Genomic DNA, 23,360 nt, shown 5'->3' with positions numbered 1-23,360 from the left:
CTAGAGTGTCTTTTGACTACCTAAGAAAGTACATAATTTAAAGCTTCTAGATTATTTATGGGTAAAATACAAACTAGCTGAAACTGCTGGCTAAAAAATAAATACTCCTCCTATTTTACTTCTGAGTTTATAATTAAGGGTAAATGTGAAATTTAAATGGAAAAAAAACCAAAATAACAAATATGTGAGTTATTGTATTTAAAAACAGGAAACAAAGGCATCAATATTTCTATAAAGATCCAGGAATAATTTAAAATTCTTTGGAATGATAACAGATCTACTATATAAAAGCTCTGCTGAATGATGTAAGCCTAGACTAAGTAAAAGGAAGTAAACGCTATTTTAATGAAAGTCAATATACAATGGCAGTGTTTTAAAAGGGCCTAACAGGCTTTTAATCTTATAAAGGAAAAAATGTTTATTTTTGTTCTTTCTGTGTATATAGATGTATTTGCTGATTTGATTATCCATATTGGCAGATCAGGTTAAATGGACTTTGAAACAGCCTTACATTCTTTAGTAGATTAAGTCACTGTACTGGTTTTATATTCACAAAAATGTTTCTAACTTTTTTTTTAAATTCCCTGTATAAAAATAAAAAAAATCCTACTGCTGGTAATTAGAAAAATAATCAGAAAACTCTAGGTATTGAAAGAGATGTTGAAAGGTATTTTAACATTGTAAATTAAGGGTACAGAGAGGAAATTTCAGCTAAAAGTGATGTTTGAGTTAGTTTGTTTTCATTGTGACCGGTGATAGTACTTAAGTCAGCCTTCTAGACTACATGGGTATTGCTAAACTAAACTCATCAAATTTGCAACTATATCTTTGCCAGAAACATTTTTGAAAAGAGCCGACAGCAGAGATTTTCTAGCTTTCATCACTTAGAAGCACAGAGTGAGGCTATTGATCCTAAAATTGCTGGGATTTTCGAAGGAGACTGCTTGTTTGTTCTGTGCTGTTGTCACTGAAGTGGTTAAAGCTTTGTTTGTTTGTTTTGGTTCTGAATGGCTCTTAAGCCATTAAGCTTTCCAGCTTTCACCAAAGTTGAAACTGTTTATTAAAGTATCAAGATATAAACTAACCTCTGAGAATTTTAACGAACTGTATGAGGCTGTGCAGTCCTAATGACCTATCCATGTGGATCCTTTTGAAGGCTTTGGTGTGTTTGTTTTTGCAACTTATACCATACTGAACTATTTCGGTTGTTTTGAGGAAAACAAGTCTACGTGAAGTTGGACATTATAATGAAATAAGGTTTTTTTCCCTCACAGGTTTTATGTAGGTGCTCTAAGTGCTTTATCAAATTATCATCATGTGTACAGAATATAACAGTGAAATATTATAGCGTTTTATTGGCACTGAATGTTTTATTATTTCTGATATTTACTACAAAAGTGACCAAAAGCAAACCTCAGTGGTAATTAACGCAATAGACGAGCCCTGTTCTAAAAAGTCACCAATCTAAAAAGCCAGAGTGGACATGGATAGGAATACTCTAGAGCCTTAAAGATTAACGTCAAATATATTTAAGGAGTAGATTTGTTGTTGTTACAATCAGATTTAACCAAGTTTTCAACAGAAAAGTTTAAAAGTCTGTATCAGAGTAACACAATAACTTACTGGACATAGAGCTGATGAAGAATATAATTCACAAAATGACTGATTATGGAAGACCAAGCAGAATCCTTTAATTTTAAACTTTAACAGGTCCACATTTTTATTGCGCTGCCAAGTATTAATCTCATGTCAATGTCAGGGACAGGTTACCTTGCTGTAAGACCAGATGTTTATTCAAACAGTTAAAAACTCTTTCAAAATTTTTCAGGAAGGGCCTCAACTTCAAAGTTCTCAATAAAAACTGAAGAAATATTAAAATCCAACTACTGCTTTTTTTTTCAGGTGGAGATACCTACCATCACAAGACAATTAGGACACCAGCATTCTATTCGAAGAGGCTGCCATTAGACTTCTTCATTACAGGCTGTTGCACAGTATGTGTTATGTGGAGCCTAAAAAGAGGCAAAAAATAAAAGTGCATACTGGGAAATCTAAATCTGAACACCTATTATTATTTTAAAGATTTTTATTGCTATCTAGTCCTAGCTAGAGGTAGTCTTATACCAGACAACATCCAGATACTCAGTATTTGACTCAGAAAATTTCAGTGTAAGGAGAAGTTTAAAAGATTGTGCCAAGGTAAGAAGAGATACCTGTGCCTGGGAAAAGTTATTTGATATCAACTACTCGATGAGATTGCAATTATTTTCAAGAAGTACTCCACCTTGCTTGGCGTCTATATTTCTAATATCTTTAGTGAATTCTTTCACACTTACATGCCTTTCAATACCACATATGCATATGCATAGTACTGAACAAATAAGTTCAACTTCTGTTTCTCCTTACCTGTTTAGTTGTTCTTAACAAATAGTGTTCTAAAACAGAAATCAATAAATAATGTGTACCAGTATTTAGAAACTGCATTTTTTTTATATGTACATATGTCTCACAAAAGTTTTGGAATTCTGGAGAAACCTTCAAAAATCCTGTTATTATCTACTGTTAATTGAATTTTAAAAGTAAAATATGGATGCCTGGTATAAGCAGAAATGCTTTTGGATGAGACTATATTTGAAGAGTCAGTGATTTCAGTATAGGCTTATAATGTCTTTATGATGTCTTTTATTTTAGATAAAATCTCTCACACATTCATTGGAGAAATAATTGTCGTAATATTTCAGATGCTAATATTAAGAGATACTGTTTGAGTAAGTGCAATACATTGATGTTGCACAATATTTTTTTTGCTCATATAGCAGGGCAGGAAGAAAAATTAACTACAGCTCAATATTTTCAGTGAAGTAACATTATGGGAAGTCGTGTACCACGCTCTTAATAAGAACTTTTGAAACATTATAGGCGATTTTTCTTCACTTAGGTATTTGTGGGTTTGGATAAATCAGAAATATGAGCAGCATCAGGAACTGCCACTGTTTCTCTGTCTAACTATTATCAAAAGGCCATTTCTTACAGACATCCCATTATAAACAATTCCGGAGGAAAAGTCCAAAACTGATGTAAGCTTTATGATCTAATTTATGGAAAATACATACACTGAAACCTCCACAAAAAATTGCAAGAGTCATGCAGCTTGAGCAGTAAAAACAGGCTCAAACAGCTGAGAGTTCTAAAAACTCGTATTCTGTGTGAACCATCACACACACGTGTATGGAACACTGAATTGGTTGCACATCTATAAACAGCACAAGGAACTGGAGGAAAGAACAGCGATTAGGAACTAAAGTTTTGTAAATGTTATTCTCAAAACAAACTATCTGACTCCAGTGAGACAAAACATGAGTGCAGTTACAGGACTGGGCCTGTAACGGGATGTTATGTTATCAGAAAATTAGATTTCAATTGCTTCATTTTCTTCCTACTATAGAAAGTTACTCTGCTCTTAAGAACCCTTCAAGTCATTGTACTAAGAAAACAGTGCAACAACCTTCCTAGGTCTTATAACTTATTTTCCTTCACACCATTCTAATTTATTATCTGAGAATATAAATGTAAGTTGTTTTATTCATTTTATTTCATGAATCTACATAAAAGATGGAAAATACTGTGTTAACACTATCAAGGACAGTGAGAATGTTTTAAGTACCTGTGCATGTTTAAATACCTGTCTCTTTTTTTCCACAATTAGTAGTTACAGATTTTTATCTCATGAAAATTCAAAGTACTTTGAGAGAAATGTTTATCAAAGAGCAATCATAGGCTAGTAAAGGGACTAGAATGAAGGAGTGAAGAAGGGAGTAGAAGTACTATCTGTAGTTCAGGCAAAATGTCAGGAGCGTTCATTTATTTTCCTCTTTTTTTAACAGAATCACGGAATGGTGTAAGTTGGAAGGGACCTCTGGAGGTCATCTTGTCCAATCCGCTGCAGAAGCAGGGTCACCTAGACCTCATTGCCCAGGCACAGGTCCTGATGGCTTTTGAATATCTCCAAGGATGGAAATGCCACAGCTTCTCTGGGCAACCTTCATATGAATGTTTTAAGGTTTTAAAAATGCATTTATATATTAAGGTTTACCTTCATTTTTTTTCCAGATGATTTCCTAGCAATTTACACAATGTCAGCATTTATTAACATAATTCAATCAGCCCTCAAACTCTATCAGCCTTATATTTGAGGTATGACTCTACTGTAGATGGATTATGACTTTGTTGGGAGAGAATTCAATAAATAATAAAGAAGCTTCTAAAGAATTTGGTTCAGATATCTAGTATGTGTAGCGTGAATACTTCTAGAATGTGTATTCAGTCAATCTGTTTATATTTAAGTCTGCTCAAGATTAATTGTGCTTGTTTTCCAATTTGTGTACCGGCACATGCTATGCTCAAAATTACGGAAAAAGAGCTTGAGACAAATGAGAATTTTCACTGTGATCTAGAAGAAACTCATGACATCCTGCTCTGCATTTTTTGCTACTTAGAAAGATTCTTGCTTTCTGGTAGAGGACTGAATTGAGAGCTCAGAATCCTGATATCTACCAGCTCAATTGTCTTCTGAACTTTTCTGCTGTATTAGCGCAAGTGACAGTGAAAGCAAATGTCGATCGGTTCTTCAACCCCCGTAGGTCACAACTCCAAGTATCACATTAAACCAGTCTTGATCCTGTGCTTTTCCACGCTATATTACAGGTTGATCTGCAGCTCCCTGGCATTAGTAGCAGGCATGATCTAGCTCTGTTTATAATTTCCACTGTAAAACAACTTTTACTTCATGAAAATCTTGTGTGTCTAGTATTTTGGATGAAGTTGAAATTAGCAGATGCAATAAATGCAAGTTAGGTAATAATACGTAGGAATTCAGATAATACAAACTCATACCACGTCATACAAAAGTCTTCATCTGAAACATCGATGTCAAAGCTGAAAAGTCTCATTTTTCAGCATTTATATAAAACTTCAAGGCAAAATCTATGGTTCTTGAAAACCAAGGAAAGAATTTGAAGGTTGGGGTAAGGAGGGCATTGGCTTTATCATGCATACTCCTGGGTTCCTCTTCAGTATTCAAACTGCAAGACGTTGCAGTCTCAGGCATTGTATTGAAAGCTAAATGCTTCTTCCCTGTTTGTATAATCTAACAACACGTTCATATTTTTGGGGAATAAAAAAGAAAAACAAAAAGATGGGAACAGGCCTCCTTGAAACAGACTTCCCAGAGTGCTGTAGTTGATGAAGTGTGTTGGATTTCAATTTGGTAGGTAAGCAAGGAATGTTTTCTTCAAGGCTGTGTAATGTATTAATGATATCCAGTCAGATATTTGATTGAGTTTTTTCCCTTCTCAGAGCGCTGTCAGTGTTCATGTTAGCTGTATTCATGTTACCCATTACAACAACTGCCATGATCAACGGAAAAAATCCCTTTATACACTGCTAGGCTTCTTTGTTTTGTTTAATTTTCCTACCTAACCTATTGCAATCAGTCAGGTAGCAGTTTCTTAGCTTATGAAACTAAAAGTAGTGACAAGCTCTACTTGGTTTACTGTCTTTGCTTAGGATATGGATATTATCCATATGCAAGGATAGGAACATTACACTGGCAAATAAGATGCGTAACAATCTTGATTACACTGTATTTAATTTTCTGGGATAAATTTCCTGTGTTTCTTGTTAGGGACACCAGAAATTCCTAAATAATAACTACTTTCTTGGATGGTAGAAATTCTGTTATATTTTGCTGATAGAATGTGTTTCCTGTGCTCACGAGACTTGCTTGGGACACACGGGAGAGAGAGACAGATACAATAAAAGTGAAAGACCACAATTTCATCAGCATATATGCAGGAAACCAGTTAATACTGCTTTCCCAATCATCAACACTTCAAGTTTTAGCCAACACCTTAAGTTCCTCAGTGCTGAACCCTTTCTTTTCATCATACAATTTTAACTGTACCACCTTCCTCATGGAGGAAGATAATACAGCTGAAGCTGTGTAAATACATTTTTATAGTTCTGGCCATTGACATCTACGGGGACAAGATCTCTTGTCATCATCCAGGCACTTGGAGGGATCAGGGCATTCATTTTATCCAACATCATGGTGTTAGCAGACCACTCATGAGGTTCCCACAGTGGTCAGTGGAGAGTGACAGACTCCTCCAGATGGTGTTTCAGGGCATAGAAGTTAGACTCCTGCTCTGAATCTTTGCTAAAGGAGCCACTTCCATTCCCTCCCCCTTTTCATTTCTGCCCAAAGAGTTTAGGAGAAGATGAGAAAGATAAATATCATTCCCAAAATATTAGTGTAGTTTTACATTAACTGACTTCTAGTTGGAGTTAATCTATAATCTCCTGGGACCAACGGTTAAATTATTGCTAATTTTTCCCATCAGTAATCTCTATGCCTTACATCTAAAAGACTGTGAAGAGACTAAAAATCCTTACTCCGCTGTTTGCCAGTCTCATCCAAAGTAAATACCGTGCAACTCATAAATAAAATCTATAGCCTGATCAGACCTGCAGTCAACACAGAGACGCAATTCTAACATTACTTAGTCTATATGGTAAGAGACTGGGGCATTGAGCCTGCTGGTGCAGTTTCAAAAGGCTCTCAGAAGACAAATAAGAAAGAAGTGGCTTCTGGAAGCAAACAGCAAACAGGCAAATAAAAATTAGGAGAAGGGAAACAATTTTCTCTTCTCATCCTTCATCTGCTTGCACATGTCTTCTTTTTTTTTCCAGTGGTGCCCAGTGACAGGACAAGAGGTAACGGGCACAAACTTGAACATATGAAGTTCCATCTAAACATGAGGAGGAACTTCTTTACTTTGAGGGTGTCAGAGCGCTGGAACAGGCTGCCCAGAGAGGTGGTGGAGTCTCCAACTCTGGAGACATTCCAAATCCGCCTGGACGCGTTCCTGTGCAGCCTGCTCTAGGTGACCCTGCTCTGGCAGGAGGGTTGAACTAGATGATCTCCAGAGGTCCCTTCCAACCCCTACCATTCTGTGATTCTGTGATCAATAAAGGGCTAGGTAATACAGAAGGTATATCTTCTTGATCCCTTCACTCTCCCTGATCTGATCACAATATATGCAACATTTTCTACCAAGAAGGGACGGGAGAATTGAGTTGTGTAAGATTGTACGTATGGCAGAAAGCAAAGCTACACACTAAGATTAGGAGCTAAAGTCTACAAATACTCATGATTACATCTTAAAGGACAATCAAACACATTTTTGTCTATGAAGTCAACTAGTGTGTCTCTCCACATACGGGAAGAAATGAATTAAATGGCAAAGCATAAGAAACACCATAAGGATGTTTTACCATAGAGTAAAACATTCAAAATCAGTGGAGAAATACCAGTAACTGTACTTCGTGTTGAGACAGTGTTGTCCTGGTACTGAAGGCATAAACTGTAAATTTTGTGAGTTTCAGTTTACTAGTTCAGATCTTCAGTGGAATAAGTGCAGAAATGCATGTGAGGATTTTGTTCGTAGTGCCATCTGATCATGGCAGCAGTTCATGTCTATGCATACATACCTTTTGTCAGTTTTCTGAAGAAACTAAGAAAAATTAACCTATAAAAGGTATGTTTTTATGAACATTACACAACTAGCATAATTTATACATAGAAAAGTACCTCTGGTGCTTATCCTATATTTTTTTAGTATACTATCACCAACAGATCAAGCGTGACTTTAGTTATATCACTGTATAAGCATGACTTTAACCGTATAACTATATTTCAATGTATATATTTAATCCTTTCAAATGGCTATTCCTCTGTGACTTTGGCCATTGCTGGCTCTGGTCTGAGGTTAAAGAGTACATGTAAACTCATGGTTGCCTTTTAATTTTGTGGCCTTGAGCCTTTGACCCAATGTGGTGTTTGGTGTTCACTAGATTGAGATTAAATGGGCCAAGCACTTGTACATAACATCCAGACCCTGACCTTAAATATGTAAAATGAATTGGCTACTGGCTATCATATTCAGTATCTCCTGAGTAGAACGAGCCGCAAAAAAATGAAAACACATTTTATAAGCACTCATGTGTGCCTAACAGCATCCTTTTCTATTGCAGGGTTTCCCTTTGTACTTTTAAAATTATTATTATTTTTATTCAAATAGGTTATTGCTCTGACTTTCTATCAATTGCAATAAAATTTGATTACATACATTGGCTCTGAGAAAACAATTACAGGTCACCATAGGCACCTCAAGTCGTTTGTTCTTCATCATGGAGAAGGACAGTTTAAGGACTTGTTTCTGCCAAGTTCTTTTTCATCCCGCTGCACCCCCCGCCCCCATTTTCACCCTCCCCAAGTATTTTCACAGCAAAGTAAAAACGCTAAGATAAAATATAAAATAAAAATAGAAGTGATATAAGGGTTGCATTTTATAGCTGTATTTGAGTACATTTCAAATGAATGTTTGTTAAACAGGGGGAAAAATCAGACTAGTATTGTCGTGATTCTAAGAGAATTAGGTGATGCAGGAACAGGAAGAATCTGAGTAGCTTGCATTTAATTAGCACTTACTGGTACAAAATAAATTAGACAGATTTGTCTTGTTTTATGAGCAAGATCCTGTTTTTCTATTTCGTTTTCTTTGTGCTTTTGGTAAGGACAGATCTGGCTCTTTGGATACTAAATAGGCAACTAATTCAATTGGTGCTTTCTCCTAGGGTCTGCTTGCAAACCAGTGCCAGGCTCACAGGCTCTTTGTGTACTGCCCTCCCTGCATGTGTCTGTGCTCCCCTGGCTAGTCAGTTTTTTTGTCTCTGATGGTTAATAAGCTTTGAGCCTAGTAGTCAAATGTGGTGGGAACGGGGACAAGACGAGGGTCCTTAGTGAAGGTGTTTGTTGTTAAATAGAACAATTCAGCTGTCTCTTTAGAAAACTTGACAAAAGGAAATGCTCCCTGCTGAAAATTTTCTTAGCCTGTTGCACAAAAGATGAAGTTTGTTTAAGAAATTGCTGCTAAAGAAAGCATCAACCCATTAAGGTAATTATATGGAACCTGTGCCGTATAACAGCTTAATTGATGTTAATGTTTGTCTAATTGGTGATTGGGAGAGTGCAAAGGACTAAAGGTCTTCATAGCACTTTCAGTCATGGCTCTGAAAGGGGTTCTTCTGGTTTTCACAGTTATAACAATGCCTGCGCGTCTTTCTCAGATTACGCCTTGTTTTCAGCCCCTTACAGCATTCTGCTCCACTACTTAAAGCGTAAAATAAGGGTGAAGAGCCATTGTCTAATGCAGCCTTTTTCAAAGAGTGTTTCTGACAGGGATTGTTCTAGGAATCAGGCAGGAGAGAAGGGAGTGCGAGAGGTGAAAGCCACTATCACCCACTTGTGTCACATCCCCAATGAGCGGCAAGAGCCGCCTAATTGCTGCGTGGTGTTTTTTTTTTTTTTTTTCTTACCTCCAAACCCCATTCTCTTAAACAAGATCTCTGCACCAGTGCCACATGTTCCTGTGGAATCTATCAAACAAAACAAAACAAAAAACCCACCCCAACCTTGCTGACATTTTAAAAAATTGGCATAAAAAGAACCGTTACGGAAACTTATATAACTCACCGAAAACCAAAAAAAAAAAAAACCAACAAAAAAAACCAACAAAAAAACCAAAAAAACCCCAAACAAACAAAAAAAAACCCCACCCCGAAACAAAACCCCAAACAAAGAAAAACTCAGGCATTCTTATCCGGAGTTATGTGTGTTTCAGACCACATACGTCAGTATGCACACAATTCTCATATGGCATAAATAGAAAACGATTAAGCAGAGAAACGGTAGGTGTAAACTGCCTATTAAAAGAGAAGTCTCTTGTAACCTGCTTCTCCTCCTTGTTCCTCCAGACAAAAAGTCATGTTAACAAGCCAGTGGTAGACGGTATTGTGGAGCTCAAAGGCTTTCTATATTTTACCTATTAGTTACTCCTTTCCCTTTCCTTCTCTGGTGTTTGCGTACGCACAGACAGACACACGATAATTTCCTCTCTTCCTACCCCAGAGTTTCAGTCCCAGGCTTCTCCGATTTAATATTTTACATTCCTATGTTTTAAGAGAGCGCTATTTTTATATTTGTTCCCTTCTTTTCTAAACACGAGCACTCAGTGTATATTCATCCACTGTCCTAATGAGGAAATGACGACTTTTATCAACCTTATTAAACATACACCCAGAAGATATCCATTTTAATAAGAGGCCAATTACTAAGTGTGTCTTCAGTTAGAAGGAACGTAGCTTTTACCTTGTTCTTTGGCTCTCCATGTCTCTAATTAATTGAATCTTGAAATCGTTGGACTTTCAGCTTAAGAGAAGACTGAAGAAGGGAACTTAACAACACTGCCTATTCCTTTATGTCTAGAAAGGGCTATAAAAAAAAAAAAACAACACCTGTAATGCTAAAAGACTCAGGCTTTTGTCTGTTTCTAATATTACTTTTCTGCCTAATTGCCATCACTGCCACGTACATTAGGCCCTTTTTCAGCAGGGTTAAAACAGGGCCAGTGATGAATGGAAAACTGATTGTACTGCTGTCAAACTTGAATGTGAGGCTTATTCTGGAGATAGAAGTATGAGGAAAAGGACAGAGAATTGCACTTCATTAAAGCTCTACCAAGCTGATTGGAGTGGAGGAGGTAATTGAGATTTAAAGTGGCATTCCCATCACACTGTCCCTTTTTCAACTTAACAACTGTCATTCAAGCCACATAGGGCAACAATTGGCCAGATTTCCCAGCTCTTCTGAGTAATAAAACAGACACTCACCTTCTGGCTATTCGTTTTACTTACTTTGTTCTAATTTCCAATTCATGTGTCATTAGTGAACGAAGATTGACAAGAAATAGCTTTGACCTCACAGATTTGACCTTCAACCTCAGAGACCCAACTCTAGACTGAACATAGGTTGGAATATGCTAAGAAACACCTTTCCTTTGCACAAGAATGAATGGCAGTTTTTTTCATCATTGTACCACCCCCTGCTTGCCACTACATTTAGACTATGAGACATGTCAACTGCCTGTCACAATTACAATAGACACAGCAAACCAGAATTTTACCCAAATCCAAGGGGAACTTCCTGAACAAAGAGTAAATTTTACTGCACAGATTTTGGAGACCTCCAATTTGTGCAGGCATAATGAATGCAGCCTACAGACAAATAGGTAGTTGTTAATTATCCCAGCAATTTCTTTTTTTAATGTGCTAACAACACAGCGTGCTAAGCCTTCATATCTTACACTGTTACCTGATGATCTCATCACATTTGAAAAGATGGTAATCTGAAGGAAGGCATTATTATTGCAAGTGTTCATGACAATAAGTTACATCGGAATAGTCCTTATATTTTTTATCATTTAATAACGTGTGTCAGAATAAAAACAGATGGATTCTACCACACCTTTCACAGTGAACTGAAGTTGTCTACCCATATAGTATTCCTTTTGGGGTAACTTAATCTTTTTATTTTCTTTACGCAATTATCCCAAGGCTTGTGTATACTAATTTAGTGTCATATTACTTATCAGAGCATTTTGTGGATGAATAATAACCACAGGGCAAGACCTATGACCTTAATAAGAACCTTCAACGAATTTTAGAGTAATTTGTGCCTTTTGCATAGGGGTCTTTTAGAGCTCTACTGTTCTGAACAGAAACTTGATCCCAGTAAGTCTATTGTATTTAGAACATTGTTTTTGTTCCTTCATATTTAGTGAATAAATATTTGGATGGTCCTGGTATTAAGCACCGATAAACACAATAATTGAGTACACCAATTCATTGTTGTCAGGTGTTTAAGAAGTTGATTTTGTTGGGTTTTTTGTTTTGTTTTGTTTCATTTTCTAAGATGAAACATTTTGAAAACACAAGCAGGCTTCCTTACTGCATTGACTTCAGTTTAATGAGATGTGCAGTCATTTCTCTTTTTTTTTTCCCCTATGTAATATTCATTCTTCTATGCATAAAGAAAACAACATGGGCAGGTTACTGCATTGACTTCACTCTAATGGGAGACACAGTCATTTTGTTTTCTTCTATAATATTCTTTCTTCTATTATAAAATATATTTGCATAGCTCATTGTGTTGCTCTGTGTTTTCTGAATTCCCCATTCATGTTGCTGAAGAAAAAAAGAATAAAATGTACTCTATTTTCTAACAGAAGGAGGTATAAACTTTTGTGAAGTCTCACAGTTGTCACCACGTCATTTATAAATACTGTTACAATCCTCTACCTTCCTAAAATTTAAATACAATTCAAAGAACTGGCTTCTATTGAAAGGATACTATTAGCATATAAATACAACGGAATCATTGTGGAATAGTACACATATCCAGAGTATGACATGGTAAAGAATTTACTCATAATTATAAAACCCATGAACTCTATTGAGCGTACAGTGCTGGTCTTTGTTGAAACCATGTTACAATTGTGTGAGAAACATGCTTTTGTGTTGATGAAAATAAATTACTTTACCATCACTCTGCTTTGTTTGTCAACTTAATTATTACACAGGTAAAATATTGCTTTGCATTAGTCGGAACAGACTATTTTCCTTTTATATAGTTTCCTTTTTCCCAGGGGTAAATTTTAATGCCCTGAAAGGTCAACAGAGGTCAGGACTTCTTGACTATATCTCAACAGTGCATTTCTGGTCATCAAAAGAAATAAGCCTCTGACCACTGGTAGCTGCTGTAGGGGTTTCTTTTATCCTGCACCTGTGACAATTACCCTGTGTTAGTGAAGCTAACAGGAGTCAGGTTGTAGGTTAAGGGTCAGGGCACTGTCAAGAGGAAGTTATTCTTCAGTCCACTAAATCTGTTATCATTTTCATCTAATGTGACATCCATCTGTCAATCAGGGAATTTAGGCAATTGTCTTATTCTAAGTGCTGCACTTTATGCCTCAACCAGCTCACATTTTACTGCTTTTCCTATAATTACATTTTTCTACCTCTGAAAACCCATCTGCAAAATAAACAGGGAAAATCTTACTCAATCATTTTGAAGATCCAGGCTTTTTATGCTAAAAGCTGTTTCACTTACAAAATTGAGTGATTTCTCCGCAAAGTTTTATATTCATTTAATTTTCATTGTTATGGCTTTTTAACACACAGAAAGAGAATAAAGCTCCTGTAACTACATGGATATCAAAATAAGTTTTCATATAAAACTGCCAAATGCATACCAGTCAAAAGGGGTATGCCTCATATCCTTTCCATGCTGCACGTCTCAAACGCCATGCAAATGGCACGCTATAGTTATGAATGACAAGGATAAGTTTTTACAATGGACTTTTGAGGAATTTGAAGCTAGCGTATAGTTGAATTGACTACAAATGAGCAAAGACTCTGAGTAACTCCATGTATAGTACCACAGAATGAAGTTCCAAACTTTGTTAATTCTAATTCAGCACTGCTCTTAAAGATGTGCTTAATTTCAAGCACGTGAACAATCCCAGCCAGTTGCCAAAACACTTATATAAACGGGAATAAAACCTAGGTGTAAAGGTAAATGTTCTACTGAATATGGGTGAGATTGCTCATATGCTTCAATTTAGACACACTTTTAATTGCTTTGATGAACAAGAATCTAAATACTTTGCCAAGCATAAAAATCATGGCGTGGTTATATGATGCAGTTGAGCCAATCTAACAGCTTGTTACCACTGAAAAGGATAGTCCTGTTCCCCCTACTTCCTCCCCCCGCCTTCCCACCCCAGATTAGTTTTCTGCTGGGTTAGCAAATTTAATTGCCTCACCAAGTGGTTAGGCAAGCATGCAAGCCAGTGTAGGGACAGTGACAAGAGTCTGTGGCTGGAGAGAATGTTATTGGCAAGCCATTACATAGATCCGGTCATATAATTAAGCTGTAGTTTCTCCTTTCACTTTTGCCAAAATTCCCCATTTTAAAAATTAAACTTAACTGATTTGCAGTTATTATCAACAAACTCTCCAGGACCTACGCTGCTATAATTGCGCTGGCAGCAAAGGTGGTAGATATGAGATACTCTTACAAATTCCAGAGCAGAACTTATCTCAGTACAGCAGCAATAATATTAGTACTAACTGGCTTTTAGTATATTTTATTAGGAATGCTTAAAAGAGGGCTAGGATCCTTATTCCTATCTTATAAATGGGGGAGATGAGGCACTGAAAGAGAAAAAAATCACCATAGAAAGTCATTAGCAGAAATAGAAAAGGGCTAGAGTATCCTTAAATCCATTCCAAGGCTCTGTGCTCTAGGCCATAGTACTCTTCCCATCAGCTTTGTGGGCTTGTCTATAAGTTTGTAGAGTCGGATGTTTAATTGCTCCAGAACAAGCTGGGTTCCTTGCAGCACCCACAAATTCTTGCACGCTTCTACTTTTACCAGCACGGTTACCAGCCAGCTTTCTGTTTCAGGGATTCTCTGAAGCTCTTAATGACTCAACCTTTTCCTTTTTTTAAGATTTACCATATTTGTTTCCACCTAATTTCTCTAGGCATAAGCTAGATATGCTTCCCTTCCTGCCACACCCCCATCTTTAACTCTTCCTGCTTTCTGGCGTTCATCAAAAACATCATAGGGTTTTCAATTAATTCTATAAGGGCTTCTTTTATTTTCTTTTTATTTGCCTGTTGGGTTACTTGAAAGTTGTCATATACATTCAAATTCACAGCACTTTTTTTTATAAAACCTTGCTTCACCCAGCCATTTAATTCTGTTTCTTGAAGAAGCCAGTGACTGCAGATTCCACTGCAGCCCTAGAACGGGGATACACAAACATTATTCATGCAAGAGAGAAGTTGTGCAAAGCTGAGTGTAAAGGGGTGTAGTTAATTTCAATATCTTGTCCTGGCATGGTGGTCAGACTTTGCTGGGTCGTATACCTAGACATGGAAGTAGAGAAATACTTTCCATTTCCCCAGTATAGATATGACCATGTAAAAATGTCAAGATAAATACTAGTTGTCAAATGACATGCCTGTGTACTCCTAAAGTACAAGTCATCTTTGATCCAAAAGTGTGTAATCCTGTCTAGGATGGTCCTCTGCTCAAGGCGATAAGGTCTCATTAGCTAACCGTGGCTGAACAGCTGGCTTGAGGCTGGTCCACCACAGGCCGGTCATCTTCTCACTTCAGAACACTACGCATACTCATAACTGCTTGCTAGATTGGGTTAATCACACAGCAACAACATAAACTGTCACCACTATTTGACGTGCTGATGTAGGATTTATGCATGAATAACGGGAGGCTTTTAGGTGCCATTTTGAATATGAAACTGTATGTTGCAAAGTTGTAGTAACATTTTTTTAGATAATTACAAGCTGTACTTTCCATATTCACAAGAAAAACTGTCCAAGAAATGTCTTGTTTCATACTTTGTTAACTGATAGTCATATTCAATGCAACATTTCACAAGAAATAAGTCTAATTTTGCATAAGGATTTCTGGTAATAATATGAGTCATCCCTATTAACACTGTGTTCTCTTTACAGAAAAGCATTTTACAGTTTTGGTAGCCAGCCTAGTACCTTTTAAATGCCACATGTACTACCTAAGTGCAAATAAACTTATAGTTTCTTTGTATCTTTGGATGGTAATGGTTTTACACTGAATTTACACAAAATCTCAGTGTTTGATGTCCCTGAAATACCATTTTGATGTCCTCTCATTCTGTTTCTCTTTAGTACTTATGAATAAATTAAAAACCCCCACCCATTTACATCTCTTACTGTGTCTCCTTTGGAAATGGGTGAATTCTACAGAGAAACCATTAAGTCAGAGCTGCGTTGAGCAAATCCAATTAGGCAAATATAACTCAGTTTCCTCTGCTGAGGCAGTAACACAGTGTATTTCAAAGAGGGTAGTGTACGAATTATTTTGGTTTTGTTGGTTTTGATTACCTGTATTTTAAGCTGAGTTCAAGTATGTTTGACCTTTCAAATAGCAAGGAGAAAGGCCAACAATTAGAAAGGAAGCTGCATTGGTTTCGATGTCCAAGTTCTGCATATTCACAGAAAAAAAATGGAATATTTTCAAAATTTAAGTAGGGAAATGATTCCTGTAAAAGAAAGGTATGCAAATCGCAGTGACTTGAAACAATGCATTCTGCCAGGTTTTCAATATAGAAACTTGTTTATTCGTTTGAGTCAACCACTGGAGCAAGACAGACTAAAACTAGTTTTCAGAGGTCAGCTATAGACTGCTGTAAAGTTAAGCTGTTGCTAATCCCTCTGCTGTTACATTATAGATTATAAGAAAAGCAGAGGGAAATAAAGATATTTTGCGGGAAATATGCAGAACCATGATGATATTTTCTATTATTTATTTAAGCAACCTATGGAGGTTGCTGTTGTAAAATCTCTGGTTTAGTCTTAAAGGCGGAACAGAACAGAATAGTTCACCTGGAAAGGACCTACAAAGATCATCTAGTCCAACTGCCTGGGCGCTTCAGGTCTGACTAAAAGTTAGAACATGTTAATAACGCATTGTCCAAATGCCTCTTAAAAACTGACAGGCTCGGGGCATTGACCACCTCTCCAGGAAGCCTGTTCCAGTGTTTGACCACCCTCTTGGTAAAGAAATGCTTCCTAATGCCTGGTCTAAACCTCCCCTGATGCAGCTTTGAACCATTCCCATAAATCCTATTACTGGATACCAAGGAGAAGGGATCAGCACCTCCCTCTCCTCTTCCCCTCCTCAGGAAGCTGGAGAGAGCAACGAGGTTGTCCCTCATCCTCCTTTTCTCCAAACTAGACAAACCCAAAGTCCTTAGCAGCTCCTTATAGGACGTGCCTTCCAGCCCTTTCACCAGTTTTGTTGCCCTCCTCTTCTGTTTTAAAATGTGAGAATTTAGGTACAACACAATGACTACAAGAACTTAACTAATATCAAAGAAAAAAACACTAATCCACTGACACAGGTATTGTTTCTGTTTGTAATTTCAAAATTACTCATATTTTCTATGTATTTTGTACATCACTTCTTAAGGAGTCTAAATTTAATCAAAGACTCTGATGTTTGGTAGACAAGGTCAAATGCATGACTGGTTTTGAAAGAAAAGTTTTCAAGAGTTCACTTAAACTATCTTAACTTTCTGAACTTGGTACTTGTTGGCTGCTGAACCATAATAGCTGATATATGCATGTATATTCTATTATGTGTGCATATATATAAAGGTGTAACTGAAAAGGAAATTTATGCTAGATCTTAGTGGCTGTGAAGTCATGAAGGTAACTTTACTAGCGGTATTTTAAACTGAGAAAGTGAAAAAGCACACAATTAATATGAGACCAGTTCAGGAACACAATCGTGCTTAGCTTTGGCATTTTGAGACCACGTATAGATCTAATGATTCTTACAGCTTAATGGAAAGTTTTCAGGGCCAAAAGAAAAAAAATATTCTAGAAATATTTATGCATTATGTTTCAAGACCATATTTTAATTGGCATAGAAGGAGTAATTAAAATAGCCTTGATTTGTCTTTGTTGTTACCACCGCACTGCCATCTGACAACAGCTATATAGGCAGCCATTAGGGTATGCTCATATCTATTGTATTTGTGTAACTAAGTGGGGAATATCTGGCTACATTTAGCCATTGGAACTTTGGGCCCACTGCATGTCCAAGTAATTGTTAGTTTAACACACTGGCTTTTAAAACTGTGTCTACCATGGATTTACGGGGCCTGGTCCCAGGTTCTGTATTAAAATAGGTTAAAAAAGAAGTAAGGTTTCAATGTATAAATTCTTTGCAGAAATGGTCTGTGATAATTCTGCCATCATGCAACAATTGCCCTTGCTTTCTTTGATTTTGTACCTTTAGCTGGTGTTAGAAGTTCTTTAAGGCAGAGACTGTGTCTTTTTTGTTTATTAATAGTGCATTGCCTAGAGCCATTAGGCACTAATAACAAGAATTTAAAATGATAATTATCTCTGGCATAAAAAGACAGTATTTAATCTCATATGTTTGGTTGGAGAAAGTTTATTTTAAATAAGATAGAAAGTGTTACTGTACACTTTAATGTGTACAGTACACTTATCTTCATAAGAAATAGTAAAAGGCTGGATTTCTAAGAAGTAAGGCTAAATAGTCAGAAAACATTAGAAATTGCACGCAGGCTTTGAAATAGCTGAATCCTCAATGTTTTGTGATTACAGGTTCCCATCAGCCCAGCAGAAAACCATTAAATTAGATGGAAATAGGATATGCTATCAGCTGCAAGTAGTCATCTTTTTATTAGCTCTGCAACAACCAATCAGTCACACCACAGTGTGCAACTGTAATGAAATATAGATTCCTTTTTTTTTCAGAAGAAAAACCCTTCCATTTTATGAATTTACACAGCCTGTTAGTAAGCAGTAGATGTTGTTGTCAATAGCATTTTGTTCTTTATTTTTTCAAGTTTTTTTAGAGTTAATTTAGTTCTCAGAGTACCAGACTGTCAGGTATGTGAGGCCTGGAAACTGAAGTCCTCTTTTCACAGAATGGTTGCACTATGTGTCTGATGTTCCTATCCTGTCATGATTGTGTGCTAGAGGCAAGATCTAGTAATGTAAGGGTAAGACATTTTTTTCCCAATAAAAGTCTCTGTTGAGACTACAAGCAACCACAACAGTCATTATCTATTGTAATGATATCTTTTTAATTTTGCAAACACCCAGCCGTTAAAACAGAGCCGAAACAAAAAGTACTCATTTTACATATGTCTGCTAATGGTTGTCCAGGGGTAAAAACCTTGAGGGAAAGGATTATAAAATTACATGAGAATTAAAGGGTTTCAATTACTTGAAATTTTCATAACTAAGAAATTAACTCCCACTGCAAACAAGGAGGAATGTAGGCTACGCCAACACAGCTTGGGCAGCTTAACTTTAGGAGCTTCAAGTCACAAGGTGGTTAGACAAATGGGTTTCAGAAGTCACATAGGAAGACCTTGATAACCATAAATCTTGTAAGTTCTCTGTGGCTTATTATGACAATTCCTTCTTTTTTTGAGTTCTGGTGGGAGGAGAAGTACATCCCATTTCTGTGGCTCAACTGATATGACTTTTTCAACTCAGGTACAGTAGAAACATGTTACAATGGCTGAAGACCCATCCTGTTAATTTGTAGTGGACATTAAAGCGGCTTAAAACTTCTCTGGTATCCTCCAGATAGGATTCATTTCACTTCCCTTTGACAGTGTTCAATGTGCTTTTTATACCAGGTATTTAGTCTCTCTCTGTAATCAGTGGAGAATAAAATTACTCCAAAGAATAATTCATTCATTTGACTTAGATCCTGCATGGGGAAAGAATGAATTGTTCTCTAGAGATCTGTAGCCCTGCACTTCTGTAGAGGAAGAGCTGACAAATTGCTTAGACAGTTTAAAGTTAAGTGAGATAAATCCTGCCCATCACTCCTGACACATACCCTTGAAAGATAAATTTCAGCTCCTTGAACTCAGTAGGATTCAAGCATCTAAATAATTTTTAGAATTTTGTCATTCATCTTAAAATCTACTAGCTCGTCATTTGTATGAACAATTGCACTTTTTTATCTCACAACACCACTATGAATTTAAATGCAGCAAACATTGTGAAGCAGACAGTAATCATTGCAATTGAGGTCAGACACCTCAGGTAAATTCTTAATCACTGGTATTTGGAAGCAATAAAAATCTTTTAGTGATTAGTGAATAGCAGAAATAAGTTAGCTTTGGTTGGTGGCTTCATACATCAAACCTGTGAGCACTTAAAATATTTGATCCTTATCATGCCTGAGCAACAGACTCAAGGGTACAAGCTGTTTCCATGCCATGGTAAGGAGGCTGTGCTAATTCAGCCTTTCTTTGAGCCTTTGTGATTATCTTCTAATGATGAGTCGTCCCGTGACTCATCAGTGAAGGCATTTGCGTAGAGATGATAGATATATATTAAACATTTACTTCTAGACAGTGTGTTACTTCTCATTATTAAATCAATGCTCGAAAATTGACTTGTGAGTGCACTGGCAAAAATAATTTCCACCTATACAAAGATGTCACTTACAAGGAAAAGTTCCTATTAAGTCTAAATTTTCCTCTCTTGTCCCAGCTATTTTTGCTGAGCAGTAAAAGTCAGTGTCATCTTCATCCAAGGAGAATGGGGTTTTGATCTTAATACTGAAAAGAATACAGAAAATGTGCATGGTAGTCAGGAACTCTTGTTTCTCAGGAGTCCAGAGACACAAGGGCAATGTTTGGTTGTAAAGTTTGAGAGTCCATTTTCTCCTCTCCCTGTCGTTATTCACTCCTCCATTACTTGCCATTGTCAATAGAAACCTAGTAACTCTTCTTCTTAAAAGACACTTAAAATTTGTCTAGCCTGGAAGACCAGTAGATAAGGAACTTGAACCCGGGTCCTCTGTATGACAATTGGGTTGTCTGACATGCAGCCCACCAGCTATTCTCTTTCTTCCTTTTCATAGTCACTTTGCAAAGGCTCTGATTTGTTCTTCAGGTACCACAAGAAAAATAACTGAAAAATTTCATGGTACAAAAAAGTATTTATGGCTAACATTAACATCGATTAATTCAAATCATTAAATATTAAGGGGTTAGTTTTTCACTCAATAACCTTCACGTGATTGTCACAACATTATCCCCACAGCATCCTTGAAAAAAACCAGCACTTTCTGTAGCCATTCGTAATATGTTATTTTGATGTGTTGAATCAAGATTATTGTTCATTAGGGAAGAGAAATGCTAATTTGAAGTCTGTCTGCTCCTGAGCAACAGTGTCTCTAGGAGACACCTGCAGAACACTTCAAACATTATTTCATAAGATGTGCAAGTTTTGTTCTGAATTTAGGTATGCATATACCTTGGGTATTACTTACTGAATGAAGCTCTACAGTCATTAAATCTCATTCGAACTTACATTTATTTAAAAGAGGACCAGTGAATTTCCCACACAAAAGGATACACTTCCATATTTCAAGCTTCAGTAAATTTAACTTCAGTTACAACGTAGAAAATATAGTTCCAATTTGAAATAAATGGACTATTGTTAGTTAAAAAAAATATCCATTTATCCTTTCATGTTGCCCCGCTCTATCTTGGCTGAATCCTTTTTTAAAGTTCTGTATATCCTCTTCATAATCCTACTGGAATTCCACTGGTACTGCATTCACAGCCATAGCACACTTGCAGCATTCCAAAAGGTCTATTTTCTTCCATTTAATATAGCAAAAAGAAATCTTGCCTGAATACAAAACATATCTGTTTTGATTATGCAAACTGTTGTGTGTAATTTTGTATCTTCTTTTTATATCATCATGTCCATTGAATCCATTTTAAAGGGAAATCATTTTCTAGACTAAAATGTTATCCTAAGAGCAGCTCCACTTTTGCTGACATGATTATGATTAGGAAATGTAGATCACTGCACATGAATACATTAGAAAAGAATTTTTCTGATCTAAACTCTACAAGAGAACAAAGTATACCACAAATAAATAATCAAGCAGCTTTTATAAGTTTAAAAATAAGTCATGTATTGCAAAGTTAAAAAAAAAAAAAAGTAGCCAGTTTGATCCGAAAAATAACATATCTAATTTGCAGCAGAGAGAATCCAGCAACATCGTTTTTTAATTGGGAAGTAGAAGTGCTAAGGTGACAGGACTGAGAACAGGTAAATCATCTAGGAATAGAAATGCTCTAAGACAGAAAGCCAGCTGGTGTAGTGCTTCCTTTGTGTCAGTGATCCATGTTGCGTTCTGTAATAGGGACTGTTCAGGCAGTCTGTTGCACAGCTGTTCTTCCTTAGAAACAAACAGCCAGGTCTGTTAGTGGTATCACTCTGCAGGTATTATAATGACAGTAGGGTTTTTTGGGTTTGTTTTGTTTTGTTTTTTTGATTTTCTTTGGAAGTGGTATTCATCTCATTGAGGAGGAGCAGCTTCACAGAGGTATAAATTAGAGTTGCTTTATGTTGTCATCCATGTTGGATTAAGGACCTGTAATGTGGTTGTAGAGGGAAGCTGTGGAGACTGTCTGGTTTTTGGTATTTTTTTTATGTTGCTATGATTTTGGTTTATATATATATATTGGTGATAAATGCAATCTAATAATGGAAATAATTCATAAAACACGTGCACCTTCATGATTTTATCTGAAGATTTCATTTTCAAAGCCCGAATTTGGTTTCTGCTCCACTTACCTCTGCAGTGGTACAAGGAGATAGAAAATTCCCAAAAGAGACATTATAATGCTTTTCAAACTTACCAAGCATATCTCGAAGAATATACACCTAGGATAACTCCGTTCTCTGATTCTTCCTATGCATAAGACTGATCTGGATCGTGGATTGCCAGCTATTAGGGCAGGTTTAGTCCAACAGTCCAAATCTTTTTCTTTTTAAGAAAATTGGCAATGTTCTACACTCTAAACACTGTAAAGTTATTTTCCTCCAAAGCATAGAATTGAATCATAAAGGATCATAAATATTTTTAAAGTCACAAATGAACTATGTCACACCACTAATTAGCTGATTATTTTAAAAACAAACACAAAATTAATTATGCCTGCTAGTGAGAGATTTTTTTTTTTCCCCCCACATAGTCCTTATGGAAGGAATCTGGAAAAACAAATTGTGACGATGTTGAATAATGGTATTCTGGGACTGGGCTGACACTGAAGTAGTCATAGCCGCCTGTAAAATAAATCTTAAAATGATACTGAGATTTTGGTCTACGCTGGAGATGAAACAGGAATGTGTTGAGTTGAAATACAAGGTGACAGGAGTGATACTGGGTTTAAATTGCCCTGGAGGCAGAAAGGGCTGAGATGTTATTAGGACTGAAAGGAGTTATGGAGTAGTAGACATTAGGGATGCTATTCCCGGCAGTGACTACCAGGGTTTATCCTCAACTAGGCAAAGTTGCTGTTTACCATAACACTTTTTCCTTGGCTTCTCTATCATAAGTGCAGGCTGGGCAACTTTGCTGCCTTCCTTCTGCCTCACCACTTCTGGGCAAAAGAAGCTGCCAAATGATTGTGTGGCCTCGATGCCAGACTTAAGCCAGAGGCACCGCTAAGTGGAGGCCACTGCTCCTTTTATCCAGTGCTCAGTAATGGAGGAAGTATAGTTGCCACAATCTAGTCCATCTAAATTGGAGGTGTTACAACAAATGGGAAGAGTTGCCAGTATTGAACCAGGATCACCAGTCCTTACTGGTGTTGCTCCAGCAGGTCTGTCTAACTCATTGAATATCACTTTTGAGTGCTAGAATTTATACCACAATAGAGACTGGTGTCTGGATCCCAATTCTGGGACTCAGTACTACGCAGGCAGGAAACAATTTCCTAAGAGAAATACCAGATCCA

At 36.7% G+C, this 23,360-nt stretch overlaps 1 long non-coding RNA gene across 1 annotated transcript in view; it reads left to right on the top strand.

The window, feature by feature from the left end:
- Nucleotides 1–12,436, top strand: part of LOC128909597 (uncharacterized) — a 42,670-nt gene extending 30,234 nt beyond the window's left edge. Inside the window, exons 3-4 of the long non-coding RNA XR_008466425.1 lie at nt 1,903–1,994; nt 3,885–12,436. This is a non-coding gene — a long non-coding RNA (uncharacterized LOC128909597). The remainder of the gene's footprint in view (nt 1–1,902; nt 1,995–3,884) is intronic.
- Nucleotides 12,437–23,360: the final 10,924 nt, after the last annotated feature.

This window comes from Rissa tridactyla, chromosome 4 (assembly GCF_028500815.1).
Source record: "Rissa tridactyla isolate bRisTri1 chromosome 4, bRisTri1.patW.cur.20221130, whole genome shotgun sequence".
Lineage (NCBI taxonomy): Eukaryota > Metazoa > Chordata > Aves > Charadriiformes > Laridae > Rissa > Rissa tridactyla.
The sequence above is the reverse complement of the archived record's forward strand: the minus strand, read 5'-3'. Positions and strand labels throughout refer to the sequence as shown.